Source organism: Thunnus thynnus, chromosome 12 (genome assembly GCF_963924715.1).
Source record: "Thunnus thynnus chromosome 12, fThuThy2.1, whole genome shotgun sequence".
Lineage (NCBI taxonomy): Eukaryota > Metazoa > Chordata > Actinopteri > Scombriformes > Scombridae > Thunnus > Thunnus thynnus.
This window is the reverse complement of record NC_089528.1, coordinates 5444881-5468172: the sequence shown is the minus strand read 5'-3', so window position 1 is coordinate 5468172 and position 23292 is coordinate 5444881. Positions and strand designations below refer to the sequence as shown.

The following is a 23292-nucleotide window of genomic DNA, read 5'->3' as shown; positions in this document are numbered from 1 at the left end:
AGCTTTTGAAGAGTTACAGTGAGCTGTCTGGACTCACATGGAAAGAGTCTGATTCGTTTGGAATTGATCCCGTTTTTAATTGAGTGGTTGTTGTTGTTGTGTGATTAGTGAATGAGTATGCAGGAGGTCTGACTGCTTTTTGTGACAATTTCTTCAGTCTTGTTCGTTTTTAAGCTATGCTGTATAATGAGTAATACGTTTACGGTAACTAGAATTAAGACTTTTTAAATACTAAAAGTAACTAGAATAACAAGTGTTAATATGTCAGCTTTGTAGGCTATATTTTGTATGTGGTGCATATAGATAAGAGTGTGTAAGTCATGTATTTCATACATGCATTAATACTTACTGATGTGAACCTACACTTTTAGATCTGTAAATGATTTTAGTGTTCAGTCTTTCTAGTATTCAGCACTGATCTGAACCTGTATCAGATTATCAGCTTCATATAGTATGATGCAGTTATGCATGTTATAGATTCCATGTTACATTCTGTTTGAATATGGGTTGCAAATAATTCAACAGGTCATGCTATAAATTATGTTGATGTCTGGTGTTGTAAAATCTTGTTCCATGTGCCCCTTTTTAACTTTTAGCAGCTGCCCCTCTAAAGGTCTCTGCACAGCCTGCATTTGAACATAAGAACATAACATAAGAAAGTAGAGATAAGTAGCCAACTAGTGTAAAATAACATGACTCCATGGTTCGGTTTTCCTCTTGTCCTCCCCAGTTTTTTGAGTCATCAGCCGCCACTGGTATATAACATAGTTAAACGTAGATCTAGTAGGTATCTTCTGCTGTTAATACATCTGTAGCTTCACTTAAGTAAGGGCTCTGAGTGCCTCTTCCACCACTGAAGGACAAACATTTTTACATGTAGGCTAATTGTTGAGGAGCAAACTCTCCATGGCCTCTCGCCTTCGAGTGTGATCCTTTGAAGCTGATAAAAATCAAAAAACAAATGCAATGCCACAATGCAGCTGAAATTTACTTTGAAACATAATTATTCATTAGCAATGACCTCAATATAGATTATTTACAAACAGGCATGAGTTTTGAATCACAATAAGTGGAAAACGAATCATTTTAATATCAACCTTCCATGAGCGGAGAATGGGAAAAAAAAAGTCCAAGAGGCTCAATAATAATAGAGGAGATAATTACAGCCTTCTTTGTCGTCTGCGGGCAGGATAAAGCGCCATTGTTGCGGCAAAGATCCTTAACTGGCCGCATGTCTGCGACAGACTTGCTTAAAGGTCAGGCCATTGTGTGAAATTAGCAAAGACAGAAAGGTCATTGAGATTGTTCTCGGCTAATAGATAAGCCCCGAGGCCTTAATGGGTTCATGTTTTCCCTATGCGCACGAGCCGGCCCTTTTGTTTCTTATACACACACACGCACACACACACACACGTACAAACACGTACAGATGCACAAAAATACATACACTCCACACATAAAGCGTGTGAAACCAGGGTGATGAGGTTCCAAGTCTGAGGTTGAGTAAGTTAATGAATAAGAGATGAAATATAAATTATTGTACAGTGGTTTGTGCCTCAGCTTTTACCGCTGTGGGTGTGTCAGTGTATCTCTGATTGCAATTTCAGGGCTGTAAGCCGGGCAAGATAAAGGAGGTGTGTTCAGGAAGCCGTGCTGAGTCCTAAAGCAGCCCGGGCGCATGTTAGACTAATAAATAGTGTCTTTTGTAACCTCACAAAGACACACAAAGTAAACGCGCATTCTTTTTGAAATCAAGACTGAAACTGGAAAAAGGACAGGCTTGTTCTATCAGGATCGCCGGGCTTTTCATCGACCTGCGAGAGAAAACACTCCCAGGTTTGGAAAGATGGTTTTGTTGACTTGTCTCTTCTTTAGGTGTTTGCAACGACTAGTATTGTATTTTTTTCCTACTGTTTCTTGGGGACATTCTGTTCTCTTGCAGATTGCACCTGAGGTTATTGTGTCTATGAATGAAAGCTCTTTTCAAGATTGATTGAAAAATTAGAAGAAGTGTCCAAAACATGATTTATTTTTGTGAGAGAATGTCTCTTTTTGGTTGCAGTCCTCTGGTAGCAAAACTTCTTTGTGTAGCCAGAAACATATTTAAAAAAATATTCAAGCAGAAGTGTATTTGTGAAATATTTCTATAGATAAATGTTACGATAGTGTATTTGTGCTGTATACATTTCATATACAGTAACATATATATATGTGTGTATTGTCATCTCAACTATGAGTCAGGAGTTTTGTAGTGAGGGGAATTGTGGGAACAAACTACTGGGGGCAAAAACATTGGGAAGGTCCTCAAGAGGCCTGGTATTAACTTTCATTTATCTGCAATCTGCAATTTCCATTTAAATTATCTCTGTAAGTAAATGAATACTGGTGCTGAATAAACAGTTTGAGAGTCAATTATTTGTGTTTAAAACAATACTGAAACCTCTCTGGGGCACTTCTTCTTCTAAAATGTGCATGTTTAGTCTGCTTCCATAATAAAATAGGACACATATTGTCTCAAAATGCGATAATTGCCCCGATGAGAACTTCAAGGTTGTAATTTCTCTCAGAATAACTGAATTCAGGCTATCACAGGAGAAAAGCCAGGAGCTTTAAAGATAGTAAAAAACAACAGTAAACAAGATTCTTTCAAAAGACAGACCTGTTTGACAATAGATTCATATTGATATGTAGCTAACTGCCTAGCTTAGTTTAGCTTAGCTTAGCTTGCTGATGAATTAAGCACTTCCCTCCCTCCAGCTTTTCATGTTACCAGGATATGATACAAGATTAGCTCATAATATGGTTACTAAAATATATATTAAGCAACCACGACTCTTTATGTGTTGTTGTTTAATATGAAATACATGAACCCTTTCTCAGTGTAGAGGCTTTATTTCTACTTCTGTCTTGTACCCAGGTCATAGAAAACATCTCTCTCCTATCAAACCTTGTGATAAAAGTTACACATAGGAGGAAGTGATTTATAATAGAGCTGCCAGCTCAGTTTTGGACCGCAGACATTATAGGATATATTCATATTTTAAACTGGAGACTTTGAATCAATCATGAAAAATCTTAAATGTGTGTGTTTCTCAGTTGATCATAATTGAAAATATTGCTTTGTTTCTCTGCCTGTATTACTCATGTTAACTTCAACAGTAACATCCAAAACATGGATACATTAGATTTAGTTAATGTTAGTTAACGATAGAGTTAATGGATTTAATCGGTTTAAAAAAGATAGTGTTTTACAGCTCAGGTGAAATTTCTGAATTTGAAGCAGTCCCTTTTTTTAAGCTGCTCAGCCTGTAGCGATGACATCAGCCACAGACAAATCCTGGAGCTGCTCCACAGACAGTGAATAATGCTACAACTCCTGGGAGACAATGACAGCCACCCTGGTGATTCGACTGGGATATGGTACAATTTGTAACTCACAGCTGGAAGCCCCGCATTCAGATAAAACTCAATTGCATGAAGCACACAAAAAAATGTTTGTTTCGGATGGCAAAAGTACTATTTTTTTGCATATGTGAGGAGGACTTAGTGAGGTTGTTAGACTGGATGGAAGCTGTTTGCGTGGAGATCAATTTCTTCTCTGATCCAATTCTTAATGATTGCCAATGTAGATCAATAAAAATCATCTAGTAGTTTAGAGAGCATTGAGCATGAAATCGGAAAAAAAAGGGATCCAGTGTGTGACAAATATCATTTTAATGTTAATGAAGCGCACATCATATATGCTCGATGTACGTCTCAGCTCATTGTTTGAGCGGTGTCAGTGTTTTAATAGGACGCAGTGAACAGCTGAGCAGCTCCTCAGGGTGCCTTCACTCCCTGCTTTTCACAGAAGACTTGCAGCAGGATGGCTCCAGAAACTTCTCGGAAAATAAAAGCAAAGCAAGTCGGTCCATGGAGATTTATATAATGCAGAGGTTAAAATAGAGACACACATACACACTGAGAGAAAGAGAGACAGACACGTACACACACGTCAGCTTTGATTTAATGCTACACAAGAAGATGAAAACTAGACTCCAGCAAGCAAACACACACACACAATTAATGAATTAGGCATCTATAGGCTTGCTCCAAACAACATATCTTTGGCTTCTAAATTTATGGGTCACCTGTTACCAAAAAAAAAGCCTATTTATACATCCAACTATTATGTCTGTAGCCTGATCTGATAATATTTCCAGTTACTGAACATTTTCATGCGTTTTTACTACTTATCTCTTATGCTTCTTTCCTCTTTTGTGCTTCCTTTTGTAGCAATAGAATTAACAGTTATTGTGTGCAGAAATGATTGACAATTACATTTAATATATTCAGAGAAGAAAACGTACATCTTTCATTTACTTTGTTAATCATGCAGCTGTTTTCAAGCAATAGTTTCAGCACCATTAACATCTTAAAGTTAGCTTTGATGTGACCAGTCGTCACACGTTCTCGCTATTTACTGTTAACTCACGCATGTATGAAAAGTCAGATGAAGGTTCTTTGTCAGTAAATCAAAGTCAGAAATCATGGATAATTCTGTTTTATTACAAGTTGTGGATCTGCAGACAAAAACACAACAAAAAACAAACAAAAAAAAAATACAGTGACATTGCTACAACAAAGTCTTCTTATTACCCAGGTTGTAATTTAGCCAGAACTACCCTTCAAAAAAATACTGCACTGATTTATTATTACACTCCTGTAATGTTGCGGGGCTCAAAATGAACTGTTTTTTTTATTCATTTTTTTTAAAAGATAAAATTGATGCAGCAGAACCACAACCGATTCTGACTGAAGTGATGTCACTTGAGATCCCTCCGGAGACACAAAAGGCTTTATTCAACTTTTTCACACTGCACAATATTACTACTGCATAGCACTGATCAACACCTGTAAGCAGACTTTGTTTGTCTGTTAGAGTTCCCCTTTAAGACCTTCTCCAGCAGAGACTCAGGAGGATTGTAGCTGTCCTGGTAGCTCCCAGGTGGGAACAGTGGTGCTGGATGACTGTGATAAAACCATGCTGGAAAAGGAGAAAGGTGCTCAGTAGAAGCTCCCTGACTAAATAACGGTGACGCCATGTAAACACACACCACCCATCTATGCATCCTCTTTCACCCCCACCCTGCGCCGCCTGCATGTACACATCAGCGCTCTAGAAGCTGCTCTTCAGCTCTTTTAGCTTCCTTAATTAAACCGACCATCGCTCCTTCAATTTCACCCCATTAAGGAGCTGTAAATCTAACAAGCAGCTCCCAGTAACAGCAATTTACCCGCACAATGATGCAACCGGCTTATATTGGCCTTACAGCCCTAATCTGCCCCCATGAATAAATCAGATGATATGGGGGAAGCGGGAGGGACGGTAGTGATGTGTAAGCATGTAGTTGTGCATATTGGGATGTGTGCAACATTTACTTTTATGGGTTGTTTCGAGGGTTGCTTATTGGTTGACGGTATGCTTTCAAAGTACCGTCGATGAGACCGTGTGTGTTCATGGAGTCAGTTCAGGCCGAACAGATGGAAAGAGAGGGAGTGCGAACAGAAAGTATCAAACATGGAAGAACTTACTGTTTTGCGTGTTGTTTTCCTGCAGTTTTTTTTTTTTTGTTTGGTATCTGTCAGTTTTGGCCGGGAGCTGGCTCTGCCATGTGTATTGCACAAGATGGCCTGTTTACCAAAGACTGGCCAGAACGGATGAGAATCTGCTTCAGGAGGCGAGACAGGCAGCCATGAGTGAACTCACTGTGCTCAAGAGGCACCATGCATTGGTGGTATTTTCTCTTTGTTGCTGGAGTTGTCTGTGCTGTCATATTCTGTTGGATTCTGTTATAATAGCTAAAACTCAATCTTTAGAATCTAAATAAACAGAAAAGTCTATGCATATAGTATATAAAAATGTATATATATATACCCATTTACAGTATAGACTTCATATTATTAGCAGCTCATGTACACTGAAAACACAGCAACACACATGCAGAAAGTTCATCTGATACAGCATTGAAGTTATGTTTGCAGAAAACAAACTTACTGTATATATATATATATACACATACACTGATATAAACACACAGTGCCAGTCTTATATTTAGTAACTCTTATATAATAATATGTTGTTATACTGCAATGTTGGAGTGATAAAGAGACAGCTCTAATGCATTCATGTTGTGTTCATGAGAAAACGGACACCCTTGTATTCAAATTCTTTTTTTTTCTGAGAATAATCCTACATGGAGCAATTATAGCATTGTTTTATTTTAATTAATCAAAGCCCAGGCATACACCTCTCATACTATGTCACACCAACACTCGACCGGTACTGGATCTGACTGTGAACCCATATGGAGTGCATGCATGCAAGCCCACATATCTTATAATCTTGTAATCTTGTAATCGTGCATATTGTATTAAAGAAAAAAAAATTGTGATTAAAAACAAGTGGAGAAGGTACAAGTTTTCATTTTTACAGCGGCTCTCGCACTGATCTGCTTACATGTTGTGTTTACAGTTGTCTCCTCTCTTGTGCTGTTTAATTTAGCTGTTGATCCATCCAGCATTCAGACATTGTAAAATATATAAATACAAATTTGACTTCATAGTCAATCAAACTCATCTTTAAGAACAACCTTCCCAGCTGTCAAAGTAGCTAAAAGTCAAAAACACATATATACAATTACCTTTTACGCTTATGATCTTTCCATCTATCCTCTATGTGTTCAGGATGTAACTATGTTCTATCAGCACATTTGTAGGGAATTACATGATGGGCTAAAATTAATGTTGAAGAGGTGATGTCAGCCCCAAACCCTGTAATTCCTTTTCCCAGAGCAGCACGATAGTAAGTTTGCTAAAGTTCTGCTGGATTCATATTTTATAGCTAGAGATGAATAGTCCATCAGTTTTTTTTTTTCCATGAATATGCCTTATAATCAGAGCGAGGCAAGTCCCTGGTGTTTTTACTCCTCCTAACTCTGCATTTTATGTTTTGTGAAGAACTTTGTGACCTTCTGCTTTTTGTAAGGTACTTTATAAATGAACTTACTTTGTGAAACATTGCTAAGACATCTAATCTAGCCAAGTCAATGAGAAATAATTTTCCCTCATTTCAGAAAATTGATACTCATCATCATGACAGAGCAGGAATACATTATCTCTCCTGTCAGTGGAGATGGTAACATAGAAGAAGCAGCAGGTGTTTTTTTAAATTCGCCTCCTACTCTATGAATAGTTGTTATGCACAACAAAGAATGTCTGTAAGCTATTTTTTTTTTCCTTGTGTAACATTTCAACTGCAGGGCTTCATCAGGTTCCATAAAGCAAAATCATTCATCACTGTGCTTTTTTTTTTTGCCGTTCTCAGGCAAAAACCAAAAAGGCGTGGCCGCTGTCATTGCAGTCATCTATCACTTTTCCCATCATGCATTGTGACTGCTGACATCTATCATATTTCCCATGGTGTACTCTGAGCGTCCAAATATTCAGACATGTCTGGGTTTATGTACGCCCTGCCTGTCAGGTATAAGATGTGTGTGTGTGTGTGTGTAACGTTTTAACTATTCAGAAGGGTGTGTGTGTGTGTGTGTGTGTGTGTGCGCGCGCCAATAACTTTGAGTACACATCTGCCTTTAAGATGAGACAGAAAGATGTAAGATAACACCTGGAGGCTAAATGTAAAACACACCTTTCAGAACTGCATTTAAGATAAGGAAAGGGATGAGACAGCTTTATAATGCACCTGCAGTACACACAGCCGCTCCTCTTTTAAATCTGCAGCTGTGTGTATTCTGATATGTCACTGCATTATTTGAAGCAAAGAAACACTGCCTGAAACCTGTGAGCAAAGATGAGAGAAGAGATAGTCTGATATCTTCCTCAGCACATTCTGTAGTTGCCTTGTGGTGTACTATACACTTCCAGTTCATTAAAACAACACTGGCCCTGGCTGTGTTTAAGCTAATTTATTGTTCTTGGCAAAAAAGGTGAAGAAAAGTGACAAAAAAAAGTGCACAACACTGAGTTAGTGCATAAAAACATCTGTGATTACTGGACTACCCTGATTTATTGTGGCACACTAGACACCTCACACAGTATATAATGAGAGAACTAGCAGTAACCTCTTACAATAAGCCATCTAACTTTATTTAAAGTATGAAGGTGAAGCTTTTTAATAATCAGAAGCTGGCTAAAATCTATTTTCTGTCATTTCAATCTCTGAAGAGATCTAGTGGCATTGTTTTTGAATGTCTGTGCCATATGATCTCTTAACAAACTGTATGCTAAAGAAAAAAAGTATTCAACGAGTTAGCATTATTTATATGAGCAAATAGTATCCGTAAATAACTTTTGATGAATTTGCACACTGCCAATGGAAAGTGTTCATATTGAATGAATCCCAAAAATGTTTATTGTTAATGAATTCAGTATCTTCTCCTGGAAACTAAAGCATGATCAACATTTTTATGGTTCTGTTTAGGCAACTTGAAGCATTTAGTAAGTTGAGATTTTGATCTTGGTTACATAAATTAAAAAGACACCACTGACTTGAAGCACAAGAAGGGGCGCTTTGACTATTCTTTCTTCCTTTTTAACAAAAACCACAATCTTTCCCTAAACTTAAAGCTGCAATAACTTCATTTTTTTGGCCACTAGGGGTCAGCAGAACAAGCTAAAAACAACATGTTTTAATGTCAGCCCGTCCTCACAGGAAAAATGACAGTATAGGTCTAAAATTCAGGCAGGCAAAAACAACCTGTAGCTACATTTACGCCATCTAGCAGCCATAGTAATTTTCAGTTCAGATGATGTCAATATAAGGTGACTTCCTTCTTAGGAGGAGGTGCATTGGGTGGATGTTTAGATAGTTAGTTAGATGGCAAAAAGTGGCAGAAAGTGGACTTTGTTGCAGGAGATGACTGCTCGCTTCCCGTTTCCAACTGTGAGTGTCATGTTTTCAAAAAAAAAAAAAAGTAACGTGGTTTTTACAGTTGCCATGACGATGAAGGTAGCCTGACTTTTAGGAAGTACTAACCACATTTAAAGTGATCATTTTAACCCAAACCATGATCTTTCCCTAAACCTAACCAAGTGGTTTTTGTGCCCAAACCTAATCAGAGCTTAACCACAGCATTGTCACACCATAAAACATCATTATTTTTAACAGTGATTTGCAACAGTGATTTGGCATATTAAGGTCCTGTGGGACTATGAATCAGTTTGCCCATTTTGATAATTTCATTCTGTTCAGCTCAAAGATTTGTAGTTACTGACTCTATAGTTAGTTAATTTATTTCCTTAGCAATATTTCTACACATATTGATAAGCACTGTTTCTGGCTGTCTTCAGTTTGGCAGTAAGTTCACATTCAGTATGGTACAAAACTAAGCCTATACAAGTAGTGTTAAAAGGGTTAAGTGACACCAGTGACTCAGCATACGCAGTTCAGCTTCAACAAGCACTCAAAAAGTTAGTGCACTCCGTTGATGACTTTGATTGTCAGACTGATCTCTTTTAATCATTGCAAAAACAAAGGCTGTTTCTCAGGGTTGAGCAGCTTATTAAAACACAGACACACACGCTTGATGCATTTCTAACATTTCTTGTTTCCTAAACGTCTACAGAGACTAAAACACTTGACATACTGTGCAGCAGTGCACCGCAAGCACACAAGGGATGATATATAAGCTCAAAGCCACAAACCTTTTTTTCTTCCAACCATAATCAATATGACTAATGTTACATACTGCGACAACAACCTCAGTGCTTTCCCCATACCTTCCTGCACAACTGTATACGCTCAAGTAGATGCATGATATTAAAATAGTACAAAGATAATCAATACATTAATTGGCACCTTGAGAGCATTGCTGGTCTTGTGTTTCACGTATTGTATTTTTCCTGTTGATGTATTTTTGATGTCTACTTATTTTTGGCAATGGAATTTTCTCTTGCTTACAGGCAAGTGGCAATATAGCAGTCATGACCTTGACTTACAGTTTGATTTGATTTACATGAGATTTGAATATAAAAAGCTTATGAAATGTTTGGCAAAAAGGCAACTGGTGACAGCATTACTTCCTGTCAATCATCTATGACATCACATCTATGAAACAAGAGCTTCATGACTGAGGGGTGGTCCACCTGTCTATGACATATAACATAAACTACACCTATGAATATGCTTTAAATTTAGAAAGTCACTGTCTGAACCCTTTCTGCTAAATAGATGGTGTTTATTTGGTGTTTGATTCACTATTCACTGAAGACATTTCAGAAAATGCTGTGAACAAATGATGTGTTGCTCCCACCTACACATTCCAAAGAAAACAAAAAAAAATCTCCCCCTTTTACACTTGCGATGAAGTTGTCCAGCCTGACACCTCATAACTCCAAACAAGTAAGCTCTGTGTCAGAACCGTGTTGCCTGAAGCAAAAGAAAGCCAAATAGCTGGGAGTTAGCTGTCACAGAGGGCGCTTGGGAAGGATAGGGTACAGTGGCAGCTGCTCTTGTAATATAGGACGGATGGATAACAGGGGACCTCTAGTTTTGAGCACCACCCTGAGTAGATGTGACGGGCTGAACAAACACTCTCCGGATCTCTTTTGTGTGTTTTTTTTTTTTTTTTTTTCTCCAGTCCAACATCCTATTCGGTTAGACCTTCCTGCTGTAGCATGTACACTATAATATGGGCGTGTAAAGCAGAGTAAAGATACTGGCTTGCTTCCTATTTTATGGAAAAACGGAAAAATAAGAGAAAAAATAAGCAAAACTTCCTTATCATATAAATAGGGCAATCTGAATAAACGAATGAATATTGAGAATAAATACAAGTGCGTATGAGACATGACAGGATTAGATGCAATAAAAAAAATATACCACACATTTAAATTCCTATCCCCCCAACACTGTAACACACTATTATTAATAAGATATGACAGCGGTGACACGCTCAGCTTAACACTAAACACCATGACAAATTAACAGAGAACCAAGCACAAACTGTTATGAAGGCTTCAATATGACACTGTGAGCCCAGACAGTTGTCTGGTGCTGCCATGAGCATACTGCATAACCAATCATATCTGGTTTTATTGCTGTTATTTTTAACACCCGTCTGCCCTCTCCATGCAGATAGTAGTCTTTTTCCTAATTTGCTGTCCCTGTCAAATACAGCGCCACCCACCTGAAATGTCCCACAGGAGTCATGTCAGCGAAGGAAACACCTTGTAAATAGAGAAGTAAGGTGACAGCATCAAAATTCAAGTCGAGTTTATCTGTGTAGCCAAATATCACAAAGTGTCATCAGGATGTACAGGTTTGTATCTCTCAAAAATCTGAGGGAGAGTCACATCGTGTTATTCTAAAATGATCTCCGGTCTTGTCCGTGGCTAAATTGCAAGTCATGAGCTATTTCTGGCGGAAGCTTTGTCAGCAGTCCTGCGCTAAAAACGCTCCCTGATGAGCCAGGGTATATTGCTGATGCCCATCTCCTCGGGAAATGACTGTCCAATGGAATAATTCTCCCACTTTGCTGAGGGCCACCTGAAATATTCAACATCCTTTCCAAAGATATTTGCCTATCAGCTTAAAAAGCATGGGAATATCATGGGATTGAATGGACATACAGATATAGCATTCTAAAATAGACAGCTAATCTGTGACAGGGCCCAGGCATGGATGTATTACAGGAGATGCGAACAGTGTTCAAAGACAGACCATACACTGTAGCTCAGACTTCAAGTTCAGACTTGTACTTTTGTGCATGTGCAGTTATTATGTTGTTATTATCATTACATGTATGAGAGATTGCTAGCATTTTCTATTAAAGTAATGTAGACACCCACACACATACTGTATGCATGCTTACATTGTGTAATAGAAGATTCAAGGATATTAAAACTCACCACAAAATGCATTGAAATTATTGTTATTGAGGCGACAGTTATATGAACGGATAAAAGTACTGCATGTTCTCACCTGCTGCATGCAACAATTCAGCAGATAGACAGCAATTATCCAAAAATCAGGTGGACCTGATCCACTGCTCTGTGCCGTTCCTGTTGTTCAGTTTGGTTTGGAGGCACATCTGTTAGAAAATAAGGAACTATGATACTGGGATTGTAAATTAGTTTTTGTGGTAAACTGGTTTTCCCCTGGAGCCAGGCCATCTAAGCTGAACACCTGCAGGCAGATGGCCCAGATTTTGGCTGCTGCTTCGTAACAGATCATTTCATCATCCATCATCACTTTTTAGGTTTATGTTACCTGACCATATATTGCAGGGTTAGTGCTTTATTTCCCATTACTTTTATTTGAAGACTACTTGTTTTAATGAATCACTGTTTTTTAATCAATTTCATTTCAGAATTTAATGTTGCTAAATTAAATCAGATGATTAGTCAACACATCTTCATCATTAACTAACCACATAGGTCAATTGTACCATGTACTCCAGAATGGCCCATAGGAGCGTTTTCTAATATGTTGCATCAAGTGGTGCTTTCCAAAACCATCTCAAATCACTGTTAAAAAATGATGATATTTTATGGTGTGACAATGCTGTGGTTAAGGTCTGGTTACATTTAGGCACAAAAAACACTGGGTTAGGGTTAGGGAAAGATCATGGTTTGGGCAAGCAGGTAGTTCCAGGTCTGAAAAGTGAACTCAATGCTGAAGTGCCTTAAACCTGTATTCTCTCTGATGGCCATCAGGCGGCGACTCCACTGGCTCCAAAAAAAAAAAAAAAAAAGAAATCAGATTGTATTGAAGTCTATGAGAAAATGACACTACTTCTCAATTGATTTATTACCTCAGTAAACAGTTTCCTAATGAGTTTATGGTCTCAATACAGCACGATGTTCATTTTGTAAATTATGGCCCCATTTAATTTAAATTTGACAATAAAACAGGGTATGCTTTAGGGCGCGGCAACATTCAACATTGTGATTTACAAGTCGCTACCATGGCGACAGCGTTTGTTAGGCAACGTAAACATGGCGCAACCCCAGATTCAGACATAGAGTATAGGCATAGCTGTAGCTGTCGTTGTTTCAGTATGTTTTCAGTCCATGCAAGTTAAATGTAACATTTTGGTTGCCAAAAAAGTCTTGTTCAGTGTTTGGTTGTACTAAAAGACCCTCTAAGGAGTCGGATGTTCAGTTTTTCTGTTAAGTACATTTTGTTTTAATGGTCTTAAGCCTGTTTTTCGCCAGTGAAAATTAGCATTAGCATTATCACAGTTAACCAGAGTCTGTAAATGCACTGTGCTAACCAAGCTACCAGCTAGTGTTACAGTCAACTCCACCCTCTTCTCCAAATATGGTCACTTCTCATCACTTCTGGCTCCAAAAATCCAAGATGGCGATGGCAACCTCTGTTGTCATGGCAACAATCAACACCACAACATTTTTAGTTATAGTTTTTAAGAAAACTGTTTTGCCATCCACCCTACTCCTCCTAATGTGGAAATTTGTCACCTTTATATAGATCTCATCTGAACTGTGCCACTTCTCTGGGTCATAATCACTATGGCCACTAGATGGCGTCTGTCGCTCAAACGTAACTATAGCTCATTTTTTTATAGATCATTGAATTTTGGACTTATGCTGTCGTTTTTCTTTTGAGGACGGGTTGTGAGTTGTTGTTGTATTTCTCTCATTGGTAAGACGATAATAATAATAAAATATATTTAATAGCAGTGACTCTCAGCAAATAAAGAAAACAGAATGTGCCTTTTAGTTGACAGAGGCCATAAATTGCATGTTCAGAATAATGGTACCATATGAAAAGGGCTACACAACTATATTTACGGTGCATTTTGCTGTTTATGTTCTTTGGACAAAAACATTTTTTTAACTGTCAGCTGTTACACTTGTGGTGACTGTTGCAGTGTGTTGTGCTGTGTGTATGGAGCATTGTGACCTTTTTCTTTCAATGGGCAGATTCACACCTGAGAGTGGTTGGATGGATGGATGGATGCTGCTGTTGGCTGATGAACAATGGTCTTTTTCATCATCTACGGTCATGTTTTGTGAGTACTTTCTGTGAGCCTTTTAAAGTACAACTGTCACACCTGATCACAGTGCAGGTCATTGAGCCGGAGGAAAAATAAATAAATCTGAACTTCCATCCTAATGCAACAATTAATCAGGTTAATATCTAGTTAGAGGCTTGGTTTATATTTGTTTTAATGGAAAAAAAACAAAAACAAACAAACAAACAAAAAAAAACAGAAACCAATGAACTCCCTTGTTCTGTGTTCTAAGTGAAGATGTGACTGAATTAGAGATGCATAAATATACTGTTACAGTGTAACAATGGTTGATAATCACATTTTGTGACTTCCTGAACTACCTCTTTAGTTTCTGAGAGAAAAAATGTACAAAAGTTTACAGTATATTTGAAGCACAGCAGTAAAAACTAGAATTAGCATTTTTGTCTTGGTTGTGCAATGTATTTCAAAGACTTAAATATCATAGTATTTTTCAAACTGCTGTGACTGTAATATAGCTATTTATATCTGTTTCCCCAGTGTACTATCTGACTTTCCTTGGTGACTTAATAGTTTGTCAGCTAGAAAAAGTTTTTGTGATTAAGGGTTTTTTCATGAAGTTCATTAGGCCCGCACCAAGGTTTGTGTTCAAAAGTTAGCGTGGTCACTATATTTCACTCGATTTTTAATGAGAAATTGCTAAAATAGTAGGACACAAGCTCACACATGTCTGTTTCAATTCCTTTTTGTTACCATGTGATTATCATAAATACATATGTTGCCTATAAATAGGTAACAAGATTCCTTCATTGACAGTTCACATTGACTATTACACAATCCTGTGGTTGGTCTGATATTCCTTCACACCACAAACCAACCAAACCTTTTCAGGTGGTCTTGGTCTGGTGGACTGGTCCGTACCACACTTTGATTGACAGCTTTCACAACAGCCCAACCCAACCGAACTAACCAGGCAAATGCACCAGAGTTCCTTTGAACCAAACAATTTAGGTATGAAAGTATCCTAAAAAAAATCGCAGTCATGGTTAGAAGAAACCAAAGTTGACTGTTGATAAGACACAGGCACAAACTGTGGTTTCTGGTTTTGAAGTCACACGGACTGTGCACCTGACCACTTGTCAGAAAAACCTTAACTAAGTCATTTCAAGCATTTGAACAAACAGCCTTAAACAACTGCCACTACAACACTGGCTGAATGATACATGCTCAGTTTAGCTCATCTTATCTGTCAAAATACATTACTGTGAGCTATTGACTGCCATGATAGAAGAGACAGTCTTTGCCTTTTTGCAATACTAAAATGATTAACCCCTTGCAGGTTCACACAGAGCCTTCAGGCTGTGCTTTCACATATAATACACAAACCAGCTCACTGCAGTTGATCTCAAACTGCAGTTTTACCCTCTAATACTCCCTGTCTGCAAAGCAAAACACACTTGTTCCTATCAGCAGGGTAGTGAGCTAGTCATTACATTAAACTGCATAAAGACTCAAGCCATACACTCATGTTCAACCCATTTAAACATGTAGGTGGCATATTAAATGTCCTCGGCAGAGCTTTTTCCCTTCCTCTTACATTTTTTTTTTTCATAGCAATAGAGAGGCAGGCAGATGAAGCCAGGAGGCTGAATAGGAATCTGAAAATGATGTTGCTCTGCCATTGCTGTGAAGCTGAAAGAAGATTCAGAAAATGCCCGTGGATATAGATTCAGAGGGTGAGAGGGAAGCGAGTTATGTGAGAAAGAGGGAATGAGAGAGATGGCCGGAGCCAGACAAAACCACGAGCGAAAAAGAGGAATACAAAGAGACTAAGTGAGAGCGAGGCAACTGACAGATACAGCAAAGACGGGATGCAGCTGCTGCCTCCATTATCTTCTGATACATTTTTTATAAACTTTTGGAATTTAGGAAATTAATTTCAAACTTCTACCCTGTGGGGCTACACTAAACGGTGCCTCAGCCACATAAGAAGGAGCGAGGCAATCCCTCTTCTCTAACATCCATATCTAACTGTGGAAAGCAGTCACGGTCTCTGTAGTCTGGAGCAGAGCTGGAGAGTAAGAGCTTTCATTAAAGGGCAGTTCAATAATCACTGCAGGCATTAGAGGGGACCTATTATGCTTTTCCTTTTTTTCAGTCATATATATTCAATTCATTTAAATTCTATTCTATTCTGTTTTATTTATATAGCGCCAAATCACAACGAAAGTTATCTCAGGGCACTTTTCACACAGAGCAGATGTAGACCGTACTCTATTTTACAGAGACCCAAATATATATAATCTTACAATATCGGATATTCATATTAAATGTGGCCAAATAAGTAAACAGAGCACAAAAAGTAAGAAAATTTGTGTTTGGTAGATTATTTCTTTGTTGTAACTATGCTTCTTGGCAATAAATCTTATACCGTTAGAAAGCCTGTTTATGTCCCTTTTAAATGGTGCCTCATTTGTAAGGAACAAAGAAATGATCTACCAAACACAAATTTCCTTACTTTTTGTGCTATGTTTAGTTGTCAAATAAGTAAGTGTCAAATAATGAGGTAAATGTATGTAAAAGTTATCCCTGTGAGCAAAAAGCACCAGTTTCAGACTGCTCTGAACGCTCGGTTTCCAACGTTTTTTTCTATATTTGGCCCAAGCTGACGTCTGCTTGAGACAGATTTCTTTATAGGGTCATCTACTCAATGCACAGAGTTTCAGTTCACTGCTCCGCTCCACTAACATTATGGCATTCTTCCATTGTTTTGGGGGTAGTCATGCTGAGCCATGATTCAAGTCGAACTGGCACGCTGTGAGTGTTTTTCCATTACACAGCAGGGCAAAGTAAAATAAGTAGTTTACCTGTTGGAGATGTGCTGGTCATCTGCAGCTATTCATCTAACATAATCATCACTGTGGCTGTTTCTGCTTGTGCTATTCCTCCCTGCATTATTTCTAACTGATCCGCTGAACAAAGAGCTCCGAATCTCCATCTCCATATCTTGTTGTGTTGATGGATTTTAAGCCCTGCTAACAAAGCTCTGCTAATTCAGTGAGGAACATGTTTCATTTCCTGTAATTTCTTCACAATAAAAGTCTCCCATTATTCATTCATTCAAAAGTGTTTAATATGAAGCAGTAAAGCAGGAAATGTTGGATTTTCATCAGCAGTAACTTAACACAACTCTGAAATGGCTGCCCCTTGGCAGGCTTTCAGAAAGGTGGCCAATCAGAACAGAGTGGGCTCATCGGGAGGTGGGCCTTAAAGAGACAGGAGCTAAGATTGCTCATCAATAGACAGGGGCTGAACTGAGGGGCTGCATAAAGGGCCAGTAGTTAAATTAGTTAAATAAGGAGTTTTTTGAACTGTGAATCACGCAAAGCTACTCTAGTGGAGTCCCAGAATAAAAATGCATCCTTTAATAGGTTCCCTTCACTTAGCCAACCTTTTTGTTTGTGCACTAAAGATTTCTACTTGCTGTTACATTTTTACATGTCATAGAAATTAGAAGCAAACTGAGTAAAATTTGACCTTGTTTGTAGTTCGAGATATCCAGTCAACAGTTGTCATTTATAATAGTGATCTATGTGCAAAATGGTTTTTACTTGCAGTACCACAGCTGGCCACTGGGGAAAGGTTGTCAGTGAGGTTGATTTCTGCCATGCTAATATATCCATGATGACACTCGTCAAATATCATCTGTTAATGAAGTTAGTGACTGAGAGTGTGACATAATTGTCTTCAGTTTTGCTGTTTGATGAAGTTTCTGTTTTGTAGGTTGCGCTGTTTCCGTTGTCTGCACAGCAATGGTGGCTGAAGGACAACAAGCAGCGGCACCATATGACAAATATTTAAACACTCCTCTACATTAGCCTACATACTGAAAGTATTTTGACAAAAACACTCCACTGTCCTATTTCCCATTATCAAATGACGCAACATGACAGGACTTATGTGTGATGTGCTTAACACTGCTTATGCTAACTACCCTCTTTTTGTTTAGATTTATAATAAAGATCTGTCCATAATTAGATATTTAGTATTAATCTACAGTATCCACTGTTTCCCCTAGGTTGACTGCTTTGGAGTGGCGGAGGGGGGATCATATGAAAAAGTCAAGACACTCATCAGCCAAACATTTCTCTGTTAAAGAACAGCTGAGATTGACATTAAAATTGGGGGAAACACTGGTGTCAATCACCAAAAGAACGGAAGTAAACACGCATTTATTTGAAACTGCATTGATTATTTTCTGTGGCCATCTGGGGGCAGAGTTACCTGTGTTAGCTAGCAATCACCTCAATCTAGACAGACAAACAGCAACATTAGCAGTCAATTAGAATCACGTTTTTGGCAACCTGTTAAATGTAAGTCCAATATTCACTTTCATTTTAGCTCTAGTTTGGTCTCTACCAAATAATGAGAAAAATATCTGGCTCTTTAGTTGCTAAAACATGTAGCTAAAAGAGAGCTTAAAGGCTTGATCACAGTGTTGGGCATTCATTTTCCATGGGTTTGTCACTACAAATGACACATTTCACACTACACATAATTAATCCATTATTAATATAAATATAATTTTTAGTGCAGCTTTTATTGAAAATATTACAGATTTTTTATTCCTTGATTTCAATGAAATACAAGTCACTAACTATGGACATCGTCATCTTACAGGAAAGCCTTTACTTCTGGAAAGGGTTAGGTTAGGCTTCTATCAATCATCACCCTGTTCCACAACTACTTTCAAGAGACGCTGTGGAGAAGCTACTTGTTTACAATCTATTTCACACATATCCATAGCTCACACACAGCACACCAGTTGCTTTTTTCTTTGTCAAAATAAAGTACAATATAGCTAACAACTACTACAGCTACAGTGGGCTAGCTGTATCGGTGGCCTACTGCTTTTCAGCAGGCAGCAGCCAACAAATTAAGCTCTCTCTTTCTGTGCTGGCTTTTTATCCCCCTGTCTTTATCTCTGCCATCTCTCTCTCAATTTCAGTGACCCCCCCCCCCCACCTCTCTCTCTCTCTCTCTCTCTCTCTCTGTGTGACCATCTCTCAATGAGCATCAAGAACAGGGAGGTGTTTGTTTCTCGTTAGCTGTTGGCTGCATCCTCTCGGGGGACTCGGCTGTTTTGTAGAAATGCAGGACACATGATTGGAGTTGGCATGGCAGCGTAGCCAGGGGCACTGTGCCTCCAGCATCACAGCCCCGTTCCTACAGTACACTGAGAGAAGTGACAATGACTGAAAAAGCTCAACCTTTTCATGCTAAAGTCCCCCTGGCGGTAATTTAAATAATCACCTCTTCACAGGTCTGTCTAACCTGCTACTTTGCATCTTTATATTGTGTATAAACACCATACAAAGCACGTTGGTTTTTACCACCAGGTCCATAAAGGGAACTCAATATTTTTTTTAAAGCAGCTGACCTTTCCTCTTAGCCTGTCCTCTCATTATTGCCTCTTTTCTTCTCTTTTACCCTGAGGGCCACTGTTGTGCCCTGAGGGCATGACAGTGCTGCTCTGCACCCGCTTGGCTCCAAGGTTCAGCACCCAACCCACCTGCTCATAATTATTTAACACCACAGTTTGACAAAGCTGGAAATAGTGCACACCAAAGCCCTAGAAACATCTAAAATGCATTTGTGCTTGTATGAATCCAAAATAAGTTATGAAAGTATCATGCTTTATGTAACATTGATAAACAGCAGGAACTACTTTCTTCTCTCTTTTCTTTATTTAAAAGTCTCATAGAGAGAGAGTTTTTTTCTCAAGAGAAACATTCCCAGGAGGCAGCATAAAACAGTATCACAACAATAACTGCAATACAGACAACATAAACAGACTAAGGAAATGTCACACATGGTCCAAAAAGCAGAAACAATATGCACTTAAAATGATCTTACACTTAAAGGACCGGTGTGTGGGAACCAGCTGAGTCCTCACCCACACCCTCTCCTTCCAAGCGTGTAGGAGAACCAATGCTGACTGCGAAAAAAACGCAAAAGTTCCTCTCTAGAGCCAGTGTTTGGTTTGTTTGTTGTGGGCTACTGTAGAAACATGTGCAACATGTCGAACTGCGTGGGAAAGGACCCTATGCTCCCTATGTAGATATAAAGGGCTTATTCTAAGGTAACAGAAACACAACAATTCTTATTTTCAGGTGATTATAAACTAATTAAAACATATCCAAGAAATATTACACTCCATTTCAGCCAATATTTCTGCAACTAGATGCCCCTAAATCTTACACACTGGTCCTTTAAGAGGTGTAGTAGAAAGATTTAATTAAGAATTAAATCCCAAAACTATACAATAGAGTTATTTATCAAGTAATTCAAAAATGAGCTTGAGGAGTAATTACCTCTTGTTCCAGGTGGAAGAGACAGTGTAAGAATGCAGGCCATTCAGGTTTTGGCTTCTGAGCATATTTGTACACAGGTAAAGAAATGATGACCACTGAGCACCATACAAAGTATAGTGGTGTATGAAATAACTAAACTCAGTGATACAGTGACATAGAGGACCTGACATTTTTCAGGCGTTCAGCTTGACCGTAAGAGGAAGCCAAATTTATTCCTCAAGGAGAAAATATAATTTTAGAGAAAAGAAAATTGAACATTCATTTAATGTTCTTCATGCACTCTTAAAGGCTAACTACACCCTTAAATTCCTCTAGCTCCCTCCCTCCCAACGTATTTAAAAAATGCAACAGAGGAATGGGGGGGGCAACAAAAAAAGTAAAAATATTACATTTAGGGGCTTTAATATTCAATTGCCTTCGCTATCAAAGAGCAAAGTTCCCTAGCATAACTTAAATTAGACAAAAGAAGACAAACGGTGCAGAGAGATACAGGAGAGACATTACGGAACAGCAATCAGTACAATTAACAGAGCAGCGAAGTGAATTCACAGGTACATAACACCATTGCATATATAAATAAGAATCACTTTATATTTTATAGATTAAATGACCCTGCTGGTCACCTGAGAAATGCTTTCAATTTGAAAGGGCTTCATGACCTTAGAATGCAGACTGGAAAACTCTATGAAACGGTCAACTAAAGCGACTCTGAACATTTCTTTGCCACTCATTTCACTGTAGCTCTGTCATTGTGTTGGCTACATCGATGAATAACCTTGCAAGAAAACATTTCTGCTCTGGAATTTAAAAAAAAAAGAAAAGAAATGCTGCTCTTGAGGTGCCATATTATTATCTTTCCCTGTTCAAATCACTGTTTTCACTATTTACTTTGAATTTAACACTAATGAGGTCAAGTATGGTATGTGTTGAATAGGTTTAATTTCCCTGGGGCATATAACAAAACCATTCTAAAAGCTAATTTGAAAAAATGTATGGCTTAAATACAGTAGCAACTTTTTCCATCGCTCCCTCTACACTTTGTGGTAAAACTTGTTTTTCCAGAAGTAGCCCATGTATCCAAACCTCTGAAACCTTCTAACCTTCCCTACCTTTACACATGTGCTTTTCTCTTGCTTTTGGGGCAAATTGCCAGCAGAGCCTTCTCTCTATTGATCTGGCTCTTTAAAGAGGTTTAAAAGGTCTCTCCAACCTCTTCCTGAAGGCTTGGAATTGAAGTGGGAGGGAAGGCAAGACTGAGGTGCACTGTCTGAATCCAGCTGCCTAATGTACTGTTAGCAGAGTCACCAAAAAGAGAGGAAGGAATGGGATGAGAAGAGAAAGAGATAGGAGAGGAAGGCATGTTCGAGGGGGGATAAAGGGCAGTAGAGGTGAATCAGGGTAGAGCCTGTAAGGGATTTCCACTTTAGTGAAAAAGAAGAGGAATGAAAAGTTAGGGAGATATTTAGAGAAATGGAAGAATTAGGGAAGATTGCTGTCCCCGAATCTCCAAGAATTCACCAGAAACAATTAAACATAAAAGGGTTACAGAATAGTTAAAGGCAGTTTGGATGGTTATGTAGAGATGCTGTTCTAGTCTTTTGCTTCTGAAAAAGGATGAAAGTCTTTGTAGATGGCCTGGCTCCTTGAAGGAGAACAGAATTTACTGGCAGGAAGTGATACAAAAATACAGCTTTTACATTCACTAAAGGGCTCTGACGGGAGAAAAAAGTTGTCAAAGTCAAATGGAGATGAACACATCACACTGGCAGTCTTTCTTTTCTCAATAATTGAAAGAGTGTACTTTGTTGTTACTGCAGTATCATGGGAAAAAGTTCCCTTTTCAGAAGAATGAGAGATAAAATGGCTTTTTGTACATTTTTAAGTAGCACTTTTGTGTGCCTCCCACCAAGCTATTAGCCTAGTTTAAGTAAAGAACTCAAAATGGCGTGACTGTAAGACATTGGGCCTCATGTGAGAATGAACCAATCTATTTGTATGAGTGGCTGGTGATTTAAGAGAACTGGGTCACATTCACCAATTTTCTTGTATGTAAAATGTTCTCATAAGTTGGAACTCCAGCAATTTTACACAACAAAATCTGGTTACACGTGTTTTAGCATGTGAAAACAGTTGTATTAAGCCTTTTGTGACTCCAGAGGGAGCTGCATAAAATCTGAGAAATTGCCTCAAATGATGTCACTTGAGTCAGCAGTGGTTGGGGCTGAAGACTCTTTAGTTTGCTCATCACCCCTCTTTGAGGCTAGCAGCCCGAGGCTACATTAGCCGTTACTAGCATAAGGCTGTATTCAGACCAAATCAGGCGTTGTTCCAGGGTTGAGTGGATGTGTGTGACGGTGTGGGTGCGTTTGTGCCCTAGAACGTAACCGCTGTGAAACAATCCGAAAATAATATTTTTATTGATCTGATTCACTGGCTTTCTGGCTACCACAGGTCCCTCTCTTCATTCACTCTCTAGCTCTCTTGACCTCAGCTTCTCTCTCTCATTTGTTTTTAAGATGAATCAGGAAGCTGACAACAAAGTCTAAATGTCATCAAACGAAGAGAAGTGTCCTCCCCTCCTCCTAGTAATGTCTTTGTACTCTCTCATGGCAGGGTTGTACAGCTCTGATCAGCCTGATCGCTGGCTGTGATTGGCCACTGCAGCGTGACGTCAGGTTGTGTGTCTCCAAAAGTTGACTCTGGATTTACTTTCCCTTTCCTAATGGGAGAAAAGCACTTGTTAAACTTGTTAGAATTCTAATTCCTTAAATGATGCCTTATGTAGAATTTTTAGATGAAGTGATTATACTAATGATCAAATCTCATGAATACACACCTACTCATTTACGTGTAGCATTCATCCAATCAATTGATGCAATTTACGAGGAAATTGTGCAGTTAAGAGGGTTTGATGAATACGAGTT

General features: G+C 38.6%; 1 protein-coding gene across 3 annotated transcripts in view; it reads left to right on the top strand.

The window, feature by feature from the left end:
• Positions 1-23292, top strand: part of brinp2 (bone morphogenetic protein/retinoic acid inducible neural-specific 2) — a 245159-nt gene that overhangs the window by 52285 nt on the left and 169582 nt on the right. The window contains exon 2 of one of the 3 annotated variants that reach the window (XM_067604961.1): positions 13945-14033. The exons of the other annotated variants lie outside the window; for them this stretch is intronic. The gene's annotated coding sequence lies outside the window, so the exon portion shown is untranslated. The remainder of the gene's footprint in view (positions 1-13944; positions 14034-23292) is intronic. 3 annotated transcript variants of the gene reach the window in all.